The sequence below is a fragment of the Alligator mississippiensis genome, chromosome 6, assembly GCF_030867095.1.
Source record: "Alligator mississippiensis isolate rAllMis1 chromosome 6, rAllMis1, whole genome shotgun sequence".
NCBI classification, from domain to species: domain Eukaryota; kingdom Metazoa; phylum Chordata; order Crocodylia; family Alligatoridae; genus Alligator; species Alligator mississippiensis.
The window spans coordinates 58,497,401-58,513,888 of record NC_081829.1 but is presented as its reverse complement, the minus strand read 5'-3'; the positions used below and the strand labels follow the sequence as shown (position 1 = coordinate 58,513,888).

The 16,488-nt window shown below is 45.4% G+C and overlaps 1 long non-coding RNA gene across 1 annotated transcript; it reads left to right on the top strand.

Annotated features, from left to right (window-relative positions):
• Positions 1-3,476: 3,476 nt before the first annotated feature.
• LOC132251178 (uncharacterized) lies at positions 3,477-15,195 on the top strand. The gene is made up of 3 exons (XR_009463055.1): positions 3,477-3,570; positions 14,127-14,184; positions 14,378-15,195. It is a non-coding gene; the product is annotated as an uncharacterized LOC132251178 (long non-coding RNA).
• The last annotated feature ends 1,293 nt before the right edge of the window (positions 15,196-16,488 follow it).

Sequence of the window (16,488 nt, the reverse complement as noted above, 5' to 3'; positions counted from 1 at the left end):
CTCTCAGCCTTCTCTTTTGGAGGCTGAACAGGTTCAGATCCCTCAGCCTCTCCTCATAGAGCCTGCCCTGCTGACCCCTGATCATGTGGGTGACCCTCCTTTGGATCCTCTCAATGTTGTCCACATCCCTTCTGAAATGCGGCACCCAGAACTGGACGCAGTACTCCAGCTGTGGCCTGACCAGTGTCGCGTAGAGGGGGAGGGTCACCTCCTTGGACCTGCTTGAGATGCATCTGTGGATGCACGACAAGGTATGGTTGGCCTTCCTGACTGTCGTCCCATGTTCATTGTAGCATCAATGATGACTCCAAGATCCTTTTCTGTCTCAACACTGGCGAGAAGGGAGTTCCCCAGCCTGTAGGTGTGCCGCTGGTTCTTCCTCCTCAGGTACATTACCCTGCACTTGTCAGTGTTGAACCCCATCCTGTTCTCTTTGGCCCACCCCTGTAACCTGTTTAGATCCACTTGCAGCCTGTTCCTTCCTACTAGCGTACCCACTTCCCCCCACAGCTTAGTGGCATCTGCGAACTTGAACAGGGTGCTTTCTACCCCCTCGCCCAAGTCACTGATGAAGATGTTGAACAGTGCGGGCCTGAGGACCGAGCCCTGGGGAACCCTACTGCCCACATCCCTCCAGGTCGAATAAGACCTTTCCAACATCACCCCCCGGGTGCGGCCCTCCAGCCAGCTAGTGACCCATCTGACTGTGTAGGCATCAACACCACTGTCTCCTAGTTTCTTCCTGAGAATGGAGTGAGAGACCATGTCGAAGGCCTTCCTGAAGTCCAGAAAGACTATATCCACTGCGACACCTGCATCCAAGGACTTGGTGACCTGGTCGTAGAAGGCCACCAGGTTGGTTTGACAAGACCTGCCCCTAATGAACCCATGCTGGTTGCCCCTAAGCATAATCTCCCCTGCTGGCCCTTCCTGGACATGTGCCAGGATAATTCTTTCGAAAAGCTTCCCCAGGACCAAGGTAAGACTCACGGGCCTATAGTTTCCTGGGTCCTCTTCCTCCCTTTTTTGAAGATGGGGACCGCATTGGCACTTTTCCAGTCCTCCGGCACATTGCCCGAGCGCCATGAGTGCTCATAGAGCTGTGCCAGAGGTCCCACAATGTCCTCTGCTAGTTCCTTCAGCACTCTGGGGTGGAGATCATCAGGACCTGTGGATTTAAATACATCTATGTCATGACCCAAAGGTCTGATTTTTTGTGTGTGCTTCGGCACTCAAATTATCCCCGTGGGTATACAGCTTCATTGCACGGAGGAGTTCTGCTGTGCAGAGAACCCGCGTGCAAAGGAGAGTGTTCCCACCACTTTGCAGCTGTCTTTGCAGGGTGCATTTCCCTTTGCAACACAGAAATGCATGGTGCAAAGAGTTCCCGCTCATCGTATGCAAATTTGTGCTCCGCATTTGGCTAGTGCTAAATTATTCACACGTGGCGGCTAGCTATTGGCCTGCTAGCTGTATAAGAGGCTTGAGCAGTTTCCGCCCAAGCCGAAGAGGACTCCGCATCCATCTCGTGGGGACTCTGGGTGTGCGCAGCAGGGTAATAGAAACCCTGTGTGTTGCCCAGAGGAGTTTGGCGGCCTGATCCACTGCCCACCTCTTCCCGTCTTCAAACGGAGCCTACTATAAGACGTACCAACGAGTTTTATGCGCGCTTGTCCTGGACATCTGGAGTTCTGTCTGCGTGGAGCCTAGCAAACTCCACGTGATTGTTCGTGTTTTGTCTGCGTGGAGCCTAGCAAACTCCACGTGATTGTTCGTGTTTTCTGTTGTAACCGCAACTCAAGCAAGTTCTCAGCCTGCACCGTGACCATCTCGGTGTAAGTAAACAATCTTAAAATCAACCGTTACGTGTCTGTGCCTAATTCTAGCTTGGCGACCTCCCTCTCCGACCCGGGCTGCCGGCCACAGCCTGCGTGCAGAGCGACGAAAAGGGCCCGGGGCCTGACCCCGCCCGCACAATCTAGTCCTCCCAGAAGTTCCCTGACAAGGTCCTCATGAACCCTAGGCCTGGGTGTGTCACCCACAGGGCCCTCGGGGGGGGGGCAGTGGGGGAGATATCTGGGTCCTTCCTCAGAAATACGCAGGCAAAGAAATTGTTGAATATGTCAGCTTTACCATCAGGTGAGATGACCAGATTTCCTAGTGTGTCCTGTAGAGGCCCCATGTTACCTGGCACCTTCTTTTGCCCCCCTATGTATTTGAAAAAGGACTTCTTGTCCTTGATCTGGGTCGCTAGTCCCAGCTCCATTTCCGCCTTGGCCTTCCTGACCACCCCCCTACATTCCTGAGCTACCGAGGTATAGTCCTCTCTTGTGATGGCCCCTCCCTTCCAACGGGCGTACACCTCCTTTTTTGTTTGGAGACATTCCCAGATGCTTTTGGTGAGCCATGGGGGCTTTTGTGCCCTCTTGCCCCCTTTGATTCGTGTAGGGATTACTTCCCTTTGAGCTTGGAGGATCGTCTCCTTAAGGAGCGACCACTCCTCCTGGACACTCAACTCCCTCCAGCTCTGGGACCTCAGTGCTTCCCCCACTAGTCTTCTTACCTCATTAAAGTCCGCCCTCCTGAAATCAAGGGCTGCTGCCTTGCTGGAGGCTTTCACCACCTTGCGCTGGATGGTGAATTCCAGCAGACGATGATCGCTATTGCCTAGGGGGTCGAGCACCCGCAGACCCCATACCAGCTCGTTGCCCGTGGCCAGGACCAAATCCAACAAGGCATTCCCCCTGGTGGGGCTGTGTACCTTCTGGGTTAGATGAAGGTCCTGTATGTCAGTTAAGAACCTGCGTGAGCGGTCAGACCTGGCTGTCTGCTCCTCCCAGCAGATGTCTGGTGAGTTTAGGTCACCCATGACAGCTACATCCTTGGACCTAACTATCTCCGTGAGCTGATTTAAGAATTCCTGGTCTCGATCTTCCCCTTGGTTGGGTGGTCTGTAGTAGACCCCCACCGTTAAGTCCCTTTCTCCCTGACCCCCTTGTACTTTAACCCAGAGCACTTCTGTTTGCTCCTCCTCTGCCCAGTGATACACATTGTGGATGTGTGTTGCTCCTTGACATATAGCGCCACACCCCCACCATTCCTACCTGTCCTATCTTTCCTATCTTTCCTGGAGAGCCTGTAGCCCTTGATATTCACTGCCCAGTCATGCGTTGGGTCCCACCACATTGCAGTGAGCCCCACTATGTCTGGGTTGGTGCTGGCTAGCAGGAGGACTAGTTCCTTCTGCTTGTTCCCCATGCTGCAGGCATTAGTATAGAGGCATTTGAGGCCTCCTGAGGATGAATGGACCACCCCCCTAATCCTAGTGGTACCCAGGCTCATGTCACTTACCTGATTACCTGTTTCTCTTGTCATTGGTTTAGGCTGGGCTGCTCCTGCAGGCGATGCTTGGCTTGCTTGTCTGAGGCTTCCTCTGCCCACATCTTCCCCTTCCCCCTACAAGCCTAGTTTAAAGCCCGCCGGAGGAGATCCGCCAACCTAGAAGAGAAAACACGCTTACCTTTCCATGTAGACAGATGGATATTTACAACATGGAAGAGAATTATGCTGGTGAGTGTAAATAAAATACATTTTTACTTATCGCTTGATTAAAAAATGTAATTTGACTTTTACTTTTCAGCATTATCAGCTGTGTACAGTGCAGTAATTGCTCCAGGAGACCCGGATGATTGAGACTAAAAGTAGGCATTTGAATGATAAAGTTAAATAACATTTGAAGTATGCAGTTAAATGACAAAATGAAACAGCCCCTTGGGCTGCTGACTGAAAGTGTCTACCATGTGATTTGCTATCAGTATTATTATTATTTATTTCTTTATAGTAGCACTTGGATGCCGCAACTGAGATCAGGGTCCTATTGAAACAGATGCTACACATCTACATAGCGAGAGACAGTGTCTGACCCAAAGAGTTTACAGTTTTATACACAAGACAGAAAAAATGCGAGAGAGAGAGGAAAAGATTTGTTCAAGTTTACACAGTAGACTAGTGCTGGAGCTGGGAATGAAGCTGAGATCTCTTGCTTCCAGTTGATGGCTGTTCTGTTGGTAGAACAAGTCCATGCCCTACATAAAGTTTCTAAAGCTAGTTGCAAAATATCCTAATCCACAAATTCAGTGACATTCTTCATCAAAATAAAGAATTTCTACAAATGTGAGACAAATTTTCTTGTTACCTTTGTGAAGCATGCATCCTGTGTTTTGACTAGCTCTAACATTCCCCAGATATATTGCATTCTCTCTATGAAGGAATGTCCAGTTGGGGACCTAAAGGCATTTCTACACATGGTCATTTAATAAAGATTATCCCATTTCAAGCTGCCTTAGGGGTGCGGGTCTACATGTGTGCACCCTTAAGGCAGCTTAAAAATGGTGATTTTAGGTTATGTAAGCCTAAATTTGATACCAGCCCAAACCAAGTATCAAATTTTAGAGGGACTAATTAATGTGGATTAATGTATGTGAAGATGTACTACTCTACATTAACACAGGGAATTTAGTCCTGGGTCTGCCCAGCCACAAGGGAGCTGACTGGAGCCCAGCCCCAGGGCTCCTGGCTGGTCATTTCTCTTTCCCCATGCCTGGGCTGCTCTCTATATAGCTTGCCACTTGTAAGGGAGATTTTTATTGTGGGTGGGTGGGGAGGGTGGTGGAGGGAGTACTGTTTGTTGAGGTGGGGAGGGGGAGGAATGAGGGTGGGTGTTGTGAGGGTAATAAGGTTCTTTTGTTTCAAGCATGTGAATGTCCTGAGATTGGTGCTGAGGGTGGGCAGGGGATAGTGGGGTATAGGCAGCAGGGAAGGAGGGGTGGAGCAGGAGTGCAGGAAGAGGAGGTCAGGCAGGGCCTCTTGCATCCAGTGCCCTGGTCCCTGCTAGTGTGTGCCCGGTTCTCCTGGGTCCTGGGCAGGGGGGGCGGGGCTGCTGGGGCCAGCACCATGGTCAGCAGGAGCACAGGCTGCTGGTCGTCTCTGGCAGGGACCAGGTTGGGGCAACAGGGAGCTAGGCATTGCTGGCAGGGGCAGAGGCAGCCCCTTTCCCATGGAGGCAGGGTGAGCAAGTAAGGAGCTGCTGTGTATTGCCCCTGTACTGGGCACACAGCTCCTGGGCAGGGAAGGGACTGGCCAGGGATCAAAGGGTGGGGGTGTATTTCCAAGATGGTTGCAAAATGCTGGCAGCTGGCTCTGGCTTCAGCATGGCTGCCAAGTGATGGCAGCTATGTGTCCGGAAGCTGGAGCTTCTCCTGGTGGCAATAGGGGCACATAGCAGGGCTGAAGCAATTTGGGACTAAAGTTATTCCCAAGTCCCACACTGTGTCGGCACCTGCCAAAACCCACTTAATCTGCATTAGTTTAATGCACATTAAATTTAAGATGTCTTAAATTCATGCACAGATGTGCCCTGAGTGTCTTTGCTTATAGAGGTCACCCAGATATGGAAAAAACCAAAACACCATTGAGAATATTATTTGTGAAACTTTAAAATGAATGGGGACTAAGAAAAGTTATGGTTAATACAGAGCTGTGTCCAGAACAATCTGGTCCATGATTTGTGTGTTGTCAGATGCACAAAATGTGCTTTGCACTAAACAACACTTTAGTGCCCAAAGACCAGATGTGGGTTTCTGGATCTTTATTTCTAGTAAGAAAGGTACTAGGAAGATACGTTTTTTTGACACCAGTATGAGATCTTGATTAACAAGAGTTTTCCAGTGTACTTTAAGGGCTTGGGCCATGCATAAATAATTAAAAAAAAAAATGTCTCTTCTCTAGGATGGTAAAAAGACTGGAGATGGGAGTCTGGCCTGGTCGTGCCAGATTGACCTATGTGAAGGTGGTCCTCAAATAACATCCTGGAGTTTACATTATCCTGCATACTCCCCATCCTGTGTCTTTCTCTTTCTTGGAATTGGTGTATACGCATGTGGCAGGCTTGCTGGTAGCAGCCCGGCTCACCAGTTTGAGCCAGAAGGCTCAGAGTGATTGGTGAGGGCATTTCCCTTCCCCCACCAATCAGGAAAGGGAAGGAGAGAGGCTTGCATCACCCCGACCTAGGGGCAAGGTGAAGAGGAGGACCTGAGGAGGAACTAACCCATCAGGCTTTCCTATTGATCCGCTCCCTATCTGGGGGCAGAGCCTTCTGAAGGAATAAAAAGGCAGCGTGCCCAGCATATGGGCAGCTTTGACGAGGGATGGTGAAGAAGGGCTGAGAACAGCTGGTTGAGCTGACCAGCAGGGCAGAGCAGTTGCCCCAGAAGCACTCTGAAGATGCCATTGCCAAACGGGGAGTGGTAGGTGGCTGCATCTCTGCCCTGTCGTGGAGCTAGCCATGGCGATGGTGCATAGGTCAGTGCATGGAGGGTCCAGGAGAGGACGGGACCCCAGCAGCTGCACGAGGCAGCGTGGGTCTCCAAACCCTGCATGAGGCAGGAGCAGGGCCATTGGTGCACAGAGCAGTGCACAAGGCCGTAGAGCGGAGGAACCACAGCCACTGCGTGAGACAGCGTGGGTCTTCAACTCTGCATGAGGCAGGAGAATGGCCACTGGTGCATGGATCAGTGCACAGGGCCATAGAATGGATGAGACTCCAAGGGCTACCTGAGGTAGTTTTAGTCCCTTTCTCCCTACCATCACCTGCATACACAGGTGCCCCTTCGGAACACAGGGTGGTGCATGGGGTGGAGAGTTGCTGACAGGCTAGGGAGCCGCATGAGGTAACTCGGGCCTTCCTGCAGTGGCGGCATGGGTCGACCACCCTGGGGAGTGGGGGGACGCCTTGGTTTTACATTATGCTGCTGTAGACGAGACATCCCATCAAGTGTGGGAGTCATGAGTCACCCAGGGAAGGGGAGTCCCACAGGGGAGGAGGCCTCTCCACACTATGAGCGGCTGAGGGGAAGCCCCTTACGGGAGGGGACAATTCACCCTGGGATATAGCAAGGGATCCAGGGATTTTGTCTGTTAAGGGGGTTCCCAGGTTAAGAGCCCTGCCAGCTAAGTATGCCCAGCGAGGGTAAGGATGTCCTGTTTGGGGATGGAGTCCCCTTCCTGGGTTGACATTTTTTCCTTGGGCACAGCTGCTGTGCCACTGTTGGGTCCTGTTTGTTTTTTCTATGTTACTGGGATTTTTTTTGTAGCCCTGAGTCTTTATTATTGTATTAGAAGAGGGTTTTAAGCTGTCTTGTATTAGTATTTATTGTATTGATTAATTGATCCATAGGTGTCTTATGTGGTGTAACAGTGTGTGTGTGTGTGTGTGTGTGTGTGTGTGTGTGTGTGTGTGTGTAGCCCTAACATTGTTAGGTATTTGTGTCATTAGTTTATATCAGTTAACATTGGGTATATATATGTTGTATTTGAGGTAAACTTTTTGTGAATGTTGCATTATTGTCCTATCACTGCTAGCTGTTTTTGTTTTTGGTCCGTTAGCTAACCTCTGTTTTTATTACTGAGCGCCCCTTCCCCCTCAGGCCTGGAGGGCTCTGAATGAGGGGAAAGGGCTACAGTCTAACCCGAAGGCCACAGGGAGCTAGGGCTTTGCTTGAGGTCGGGGTTAATTAGAGTTTTGTTCAGGTAAATTCATATCTGTAAATTATATATATGTACATATATATGCATGTAAGTTTGTGATTATAAGTTACATATTATTTTATAATATTAAACCTGTATATAGTTAAGATTCACTGAGTGTCCTGGCTGTCTGCTCTGTAGGAAAAGGAAGTGAGCTGCATACAGTTAGGCAGCCATGCTTCCCATAGCATACCTGCACCCGCTGACATTCCTTTGAGAGGGGGTACCTTTCTGCAGACCACCCGGGTTACGTGCAGGACTCACACTTGTAGAAATGGTTGGTTTTGAAATGTTGTTTTTCTTGACAGTTGTTTGTTCACAGAACTAAGAAAGGTAATGCAGACACTTAACCGTTTTAGGAAAACACCACTTATAAGCCTATGGAAAATGTGACTTGCATCAATGAAAATATTCATTGAGTCAACAGCATGGGTGGAGACTTAGAGAGAACTGATTTGGATCTTGAGTATTTTAAAGAGAACCACCATGTTCTCAGTAAATATTGGTGGCAGTGCTTCTGCTGTTCCAGAGCAAATATCAGTGTAACAATGCTTTTAAAAGCAGCCACATTATTAGTGCCATAGCCCTGTGCAGTGGGAAGGGTTGAAGGGATCTGCGCCTGCAAGCTATTCCTCCTTTTTACCTACAAAATCATTGTGTTTGAGGTTGCATATTGTTTATACAGACTTTTGCTCCATGATATGCAGAAATCTTCCACTTGTCTATCATTGTGCAGAGGCTTGCTCCAAAGCAATGATTCATGAACTACAAGGGCTCCATGTCTTTATATGGTAAAGGGCTCATTTCTATGCTGTGTACTGAGCACAACTGATATATAAGTGGCATGGAGAGAGACTAACATAAGATTTTGCTGCACTTGCCATTTATGATCCATGACAAAAACTCTGCAGTGCATTGTCAATACAATTATTTTTAATGCAAATCAGCATAGGTGGCTGAGTTCCTGCTAGCAAAGCTAAGATTAGGGGTCAAAAGATTTATGACTAGATTTTTCTTTTCTAACTGACCAGATTCTGGGATGGACAAGGTTTACCTCCTACAGGGTGTGGTTGTTTTGGCTATCTGATCTTAATACGTGTTTTCTCAGAAGAACTGATTTTCTTTTCCACTGAAAAACATACTTTCTGGAACAATATCCCTCCATCAGACCAAGTGGATAGATTGTGATGATGTTGGGAAGATGACATGCAGAGAGATCTACTAAGTAATCCTTTATTTCTGAAATTCAGTCCATTAGTGGAACATGCTTACAGCATTGGCTGTACTGGTGTTTAAAAAGGAGGGATTGTTTCTCTCTTACCATGCACAACTGCATTGCAATTTAGACATGTGCAAACAGTGTCAAATGTTAACAAATCAGACTGGCTGTTTTTCATACGCTTTATACTCGATGTAGAGAAGAAGTGTGGCCTAAAACTGTTTCTAACTGTGCAAGTCTGACAATAGCCACAGAACTTCCCTTCAGAGAGTGCTATCAATTTTCTCGCTTCCCTTCCTAGTTTGGAGAGAACAGCAAATTAGGGAAAGTCATTTGTTAATGCCAAAATATTCTGGATTGCCATCAAAGGAGCCTTTAGCCTGTTTGCAGAACCAGCTCTGCTGTCATAAAAGTCATGAATGATATTTTCTGTCAATGGGTTGGGGTAATGTGGCAACTGTTATTTTTATGCTGCTGAAGACATTCTACACTTAAATATGCAGGCATGATGTATGAAGGAATTGGCTTACTATTTTTTTACTTAAAGCCATCTGTTGAATTGCATTCATGCATATCTTGCATTTTTGTTTTGTTCATATCTTTTAAAGTGTCATGGATGGATTTACTATCTGTGAATCAAAGGGACAGAGGCCTAAAGTCAGGCACAGTTTGTTCAGGCACTGTATTATCAATTCACCCTGCACAGTACAACTCCTGACCTGCAGAGTCCTCTGTTTATTCCGACCTGGGCTTTACACAGCTCAGTTCCACCAATAAGTCTCAGATTCAGGGTTGGCTCTAAGCATGTGCAGTACAAGCACCTGCAGAGGATGTGGCTGGAGTGAGCTTTTCTGAAATAAGCAGTAAAAGAAAAGGGAGAAAAGGTACGAAATAAGGACCAAATCCCCAGCTTAGTACTTGGACAATGGAATTGAGTTAGTTCTGTTCCTGGGAATGTGTGTTAGGTGTTATAGGGAGAAATAAAGGTGTGGCATTTCCTATTCAAAGCAGTAGGTCCATTCTTCAGTGGATGAAGTTGTGTTTATGGGCCCCTATTCCACCTCCTTGCAGTTGCAGATCATCATCTCCTCTGAACCCCCCCCCTCCCCATGCCATCTTCAGCTGATACTCAGCAGGGAGCGTGCACCCAGCAGCACTCTGTTCTGTGCTGGGAGTGCACCTGCCTGCAAGTAGAAGCACAGATACTTGGCAGCCATTTTTATGTCGTCATTTAGATACCTCAGTTGCCTAGTTTATGTGTGAATAAGTGCCAAGTCAAAGCATTTCAGAAACCTTGAGCCAGGTCCCCAAAATCATGAGATTGGCTTAAAACATTTTAAGATGCAAAAAAATAATGGGGATTCTGTTTATTCTTTATTTTGGCTCCTTCCAGTTTCTGAGTAGTAAGTGTGCCCTTGCTAACAATTTTTATAGCTTTTCTCATGATCCATGAAGGCCAGGAACTCCCTTTTCTTGGACACTGAGAGTTTCAAGTTATCACAAGAACTACAAGCTGAGGCTTAAGAAAAATACCACATAAAATGAGATGCATGATAAAATTGCAAGAGTTGCCAACACTGAGTATATTATTCATTGATCAAACAGAGATAAAGAGGTATTCATTACTTGGCTTATTAGTTACAATTTATACTGTACTACACCATCCTACTTTGTTTTTCATTAAAAAAACCTGTACCCAGAGGCATAGTTGGTGGGGTTTATGCTCTGGACAAAACCCTGCTGGGGTAGAGGAGTGGTTTGGTTCTTTGTTTTGTTTTCCTTTTAAATCTAGAAAAATGTCCTAAAACGAGAGAGGTATTTTCAAGAGAACTGCTTCCATGTTATTTCAAAATTAAATATATCCATCTGTGATTTTATTTGTGAGAAGCAGAGATCAAAAGATGACTGCATGTTTTTATGTAGAGGTGTATCGTAATTCCTAGCACATGCAACTACACTGATTGGGTTGTGGTGGATATAGCTGTGTAACTGATGTGATTTTGTTTTCTTTATACTGAACTGCTAAATATTGGAGGAGCCTGCCTGTCTGTAGGAGCAATGGTCCTTTTGTGAGCCACAGATGAAACAGTGTTTTACAAGATAGCCATACTGTGCTTTTCCATTCAGATGTTAGATTTGCAATTTCTCTTCATCTGAAACAAATCATTTAGAACCGTGGTACTCAACCTCCTGGCACCGCAGGCCAGGGTGGCATGGGCATGAGGCTGGTCCAGGGGTTGGATCCAGTGCAGGGCTGGGGTGCAGGGTTGGTCTGTGGGTGTGACTTGGCACATCAACCTGGCCTGACATGCTGGATCTAGCTGCAGAGCAGCTATTTGTGCCAGTGTGATCTGGTGCATGGGGCCGTATCATCTAGCCTGCAGTGCTCCTCATGGGTGCAGTTATTTGGCGGGGGGGGGAGCAGTGGTAGTATTAATTGCCATGTCTCTGGAAACCACAGGCTGGATAACATGGCTCTGCTGGCTGGAGATGGAACACCATTGATTTAAAACTAAAATGTTCGGGTGCTCTGTGTGTGTAAAACTCATTATTGGCCAGACTTGTCACTAGTATAACTCCATAGTAGTCAACACAAGAAAAATGAGAGAATTTGTCCTGTAAAGATTGGGCACAAAGTCATATGCGTAATTCAATTAAAATGTATTTGCAAGTTTGTCAGAGCTACATTTCCAGTTTTACTCACATGTTTTTATTGAGACTGACAATAGATTTTAGGCTCTGAATTATAGGAGTGTGTACAAATCCAATTTTATCTTGCCAGGTCCTCAGCTTCTATTTTCAAATGTATCTATCACATGCAGCTCTTTGAAAATGTGTCTTTGTCGGTATAAGTACAAGAAGTGGAGCCCTGTTTACTCTCCCATTTCCCTTTTTCTTCTATGGGTGAATAGAAATTCTTGGGAGATTGAGCTGATATTTCTTTATGGTTTTATTTCATAAACAGAGATGAAAAAATAGTACAGAGCCAATATTTCCTGGCATGTAGAAGCAAAATGGGAAACCTGGTACAATTTGAGTTAAATCGTTGCAGTGAGCAGGCCTTTGTCTATGTAAAATGTTAAATGACATGATAGGAGCTTATCCACTTACTTAGTTTGCCAAAATTGTTATTTTACCTTAACAGGTAACTGGACTTTTGGGTACATTAAAGTAAATGGGAGTAATGCAGCTAACAAACACATTTTGTCAGATTTACAGTTCCATTTTTTATTACCAAAATTGTAACCAAATCAACTTGCCTGCCTTGACATAGCCATGAAGATTTTGCAAAACTATCATACAAAGTGGGGGTCTCAGTCTTTCTTGGTTATCAGCATCTACTGCAGTGGGTAACATTGCTGCACGATCTTGCAGGATCTGTCAGAGGAGAGCAGAGGCAACACACGTTGCCCTTGTTTGTCATACCTGTGTCTATTTTTCTTAATTGATTCCTGGAGCACTATATAAATAAAATGTACCAATTTCTACCCGTTAGGCCTGGTCTCAGAAGCTGGGAAGGAATTTTACCCTGTGGTAGATTGGTAGAGACAGTGGAGGACTTTTCCTTCCTCTGGAGCATAGAGCATGGCTCTCTTCCTTGGATATCTTGAGTGTATTTTTAACAAACCCTTGTCGATAAGCAGCAGGACATTGACTGCTGTTGTCCCCCAGCTTTACCTGTAGCAGCTTAGGGTTTTATGTTTTTTGGTTGTGTCTGTGTTGCCTGGGAAATTTTACTAAGAGGTTGGACAGTGGATTTGTACAGGATGGTATGGATAGGGATGGTTCTGTCTCTGGTAGCAGTTTGGACTAGATGACCTCTGACCTATAATTCTATGATTGATTCTGTGATTAAATGGGACCTTCTAGGGACTCCTTCCATCAGCAACCACTGAGGCTTTCCTTTTCCTCACAATGTTGCAGTACAAACAACACTATAGTTGGGGGGACAGCGGTGGGAGGGATGGCATTTCCCTCACTAGAGGACATTATAGTCTTAGACACATTCTAATTTTATTCCCTGATCCAGTGAGAAGAGGGTACATTTTGTAGATTAGAATTTACATCTTTCTTAGTCACTTGAGCAATAGGGGTGTGTGTGTTGGCGGGGGGGGGGGGAGGGGGGAGGTTTGGGGCAGAGGGGGAGAAGGGAGGGAGGCATAGCATGTGTTGAAACTGAAAGCACAAGGGCCACAGCTAGTTTGCTGTATAAACTGAAACCATTAAGGTGACACTGGGAAGGCCCCTGTGGCATGGAGCCACTGTCAATAGCTCTGACATAGCTGTTCTTCTAAAATAATAATAATTCCCATGTTTTTATTTCTATAATATACCACTGTACATGAAACCCCATTAAATTATTGGCCCTCTGCAAAGAGAGAGCATTTGTGCTTCATTTAACAGCTGAAGAATAGTAATTAAGATGTTTTTGTGGAGCAAGGGCTTGGAGAACTAAAAATAAAATCCATACATGCACAATATCATACCTCTAAGCATCATTAATGCTTCCCCCTTCCCCCCCGCCATATTGCCCTTGCTGCCCTGTCAGCCTCACAGTCATTGCTGTGCTGAATCCTTGTCTTCCATTGCAGGGCACCGGGGCAGAATTCTGAGAATGCCCCGGGTCAGACAGTAGGTCCACGACATATTGTACGTACAATGGGAGTGTGGAGCACATGCACATATAAAACAAAGTAAAAACATTTTATGAAAGTCATAATGTGATCTGTTACATACTGTAATTCTGGATCTCTGCACTTCTCAAAGGTTCAAGGCACTTGGACATTCAACTTCATGGTTTGCAGGCATCAGCTGTATCTGCATACGAAAACAGAGAAAACATTAGCTGGAAAATGCATAACCTTTGACACAGGTTTTCCACTCCATTATACCTATGTGGGCTAGGGCTAAACTGTCTAAGATCTATGTGGGAAATCCCATGGATATCCAGGCATCCTTACAAAACTCATATGCTCTGTGGTACTCTCTGAGATCTCTGACACTTAATATAACAGCTGTGGCCTCCCATCTGGTCATAGCATGCTCCTCTTACCACAAGTCTGCAATATGTTTGTGTTAAAAAAAATACAACTCCTCCCCCCCTCCCCACCCCACAAATGCAAACAAATAATCCATTTGAGGAAATGGTGCCCTGTACCTGAATAATTTGCAGACAGTCAATGAGGCAGACGTCAGAAAATAGGGTGCTATATACAGTTTGTTGACCTCTAAGTGTGATAAGCTCTTTGTTCAATCTATGAAGGAGACTTGCATATACACAGAGTTCCAGAAAGCCTAAAACCAGAATGCGTTATTTTAACAGAAGCTGTGGTTCACTGGACAACCTGGTAGGAGCCAAGATAAGCTTTCCTCAGCTAAAGGTGAGTCACTTTTTCATATACTGAATCTTTGTCTGATAAGGAATAATCAAGAAAAGAAAAAGAATTTGCACATGTGCAGTTAATTTATGGGTAAAATTATATGTCTGGACTGCTCTTGCTTTTAATCAACATCTGCTCAATTTTTTTCTGGCTCCCAAAAACCTCAAACACTAACAATTGTGCTCTTTTTCAGCCAGTAGAAAGGAATTTACATACCAATGTCTGTCTGACAGTTTTAGGCTACCAAGGATGGTGAGATCTCCAGTGAGCTGACTGGTAATAAAAATATAACAATATACAATACGTGTAGCTCCTGTCACCCACCACATGCAGTTGTTGGCCAACCTTTTGTTTTCTTCCTTTCAATACTATCAGAGGGTATGTAGAGCTTGATTTCTTTTTGATCATACTGTGCCTACACTTTTTCAGATGCAAATTGACTACCTGTAATTTTGCATTCTCAAGCAATCTCATGTATAGCTTGTCACACTGTATGTTTATCTGAGTATATCTACGTACCATTTAGTAAGACGTCTAGATATTGTCCATTACACCCATTTCTTACATTCAGTATTCAAATGATTCTTTGTGGGAGAGAAAATTTCCTGTTCCTGAAGAATTTACCTAGCTTGGGGGGTACAGTATTTTCTTCCTGAACGTCTCAAAGTTATTATGAATGAAAAAATATTTTACATGGTTCCCAAGTGAGACAGGACAAGAGGCAAGAGACACCTCAGTGAAATTCACTCTAAAGTGCTAACAGAATTGCCAGGGTCATATGGAACCATAATCATTATTTTTGAGAACTTCTAGAGAATGATGGCCCCAGAGGAGTGGAAAATGCTCAATTACTAGCTTTAGGAAGAGGTAAAAAAAGAGATGTGGGATTTACACACTAGTAAATTTAATTTTAGCAGGAGAGTGATAAAATTAATATTTTATTCAGTATGTACAGAGAAGACAATGTGATCATAAATATAAAGCCATGTGGTCTTGTCAAACATGTGCCAATGTAACCTAATTATTTTTTTTGATGGGTGAGAGTTGGGGGAGGGAGGGGGAAGGCAGAAAATAAAGGCAATGGCAAGGCTACATCATTACAAGTTCACTTTTGGGAGGCATATGCTGTCATTCAATATGGCATTTTCCGAGGGAAACTAGAGAAACAGAGTGGGTGGAACAACTATACAATGGAAAAAAATAGTTAAAATCCCAAATTGAGCCAGATCCCAAAATAATTCTGTGGTGAGAGTTTAAAATAAATTGTTTATTTTCTAGGATTCCACATGAAGAGAAGTAAATTAGCATTTAAAATCAAGCACTGCCCAGAATTGGCATGGTAATCTCTGATATGCAGTGATGTATTTTCCTTTGGAGGTCTGAATCATCTAACCTTAATGTTGAACTAAGAGGGCAGCAGAGGATCCCCCCTCCCAGCATGGAAAGATCTAGCTAATCCACCTGCCTTTCCTTTTACTCCTATGTAGTAGAAGGTTTGTATTAGAGTGGGAAGAAGAAACCTGTGGCCCAGAGGGATTTAGTAGAGAGTGTGATGGACTCCACCCATCCCCAGTTGACAGAATGGCTTAGAAACCAAAGCAGATACTTTAACTTGGGCTAGAAATTGTCTTGGTCATTTATTAACCCCAGGATCTGTGGATGTGGAGAAAGCAGTGGACATAATTTACCTTTGACTTTAGCAAGGCTTTTGATACTGTCTTCTACAACATTGTTGCAAGCAAGCTGAGGAAGTATGGGTTGGATGAATGGACTGTAAAGGTGAAAGAAAGCTGGCTGGATTGTCGGGCTCAATAGGTATTAATCAATGGCTCAACGCCTAGTTGGCAGCCGGTATCAGGTTGAGTGCCCCAGGGGTCAGTCCTGGGGCTGGTTTTGTTCCATGTCTTCATTAATGATCTGGAAGATGGGATGGATTACACCCTCAGCAAGTTCACAGATGACACCTAGCTGAGGGGTGTAGTAGATGTACTGGAGGGTAGGGCTAGGGTTCAGAGAGACCTAGACAAATTGGAGGATTGGACCAAAAGAAATCTCATGAGGTTCAATAAAGACAAGTGCAAAGTCCTGTACTTAGGATGGAAGCATCCCATGTACTGTTACAGCCTGGGGACTGACTGGCTAAGCAGCAGCTCTGCATCAGAGGACCTGGAGGTTACAGTGAATAATAAGATGGATATGAGTCACCAGCGTGCCCTTGTTACCAAGAAGGCTAACAGCATATTGGGCTGCATTAGTATGAGAGTTGCTAGCAGATCAAGATATGTAATTATTCCCCTCTATTAT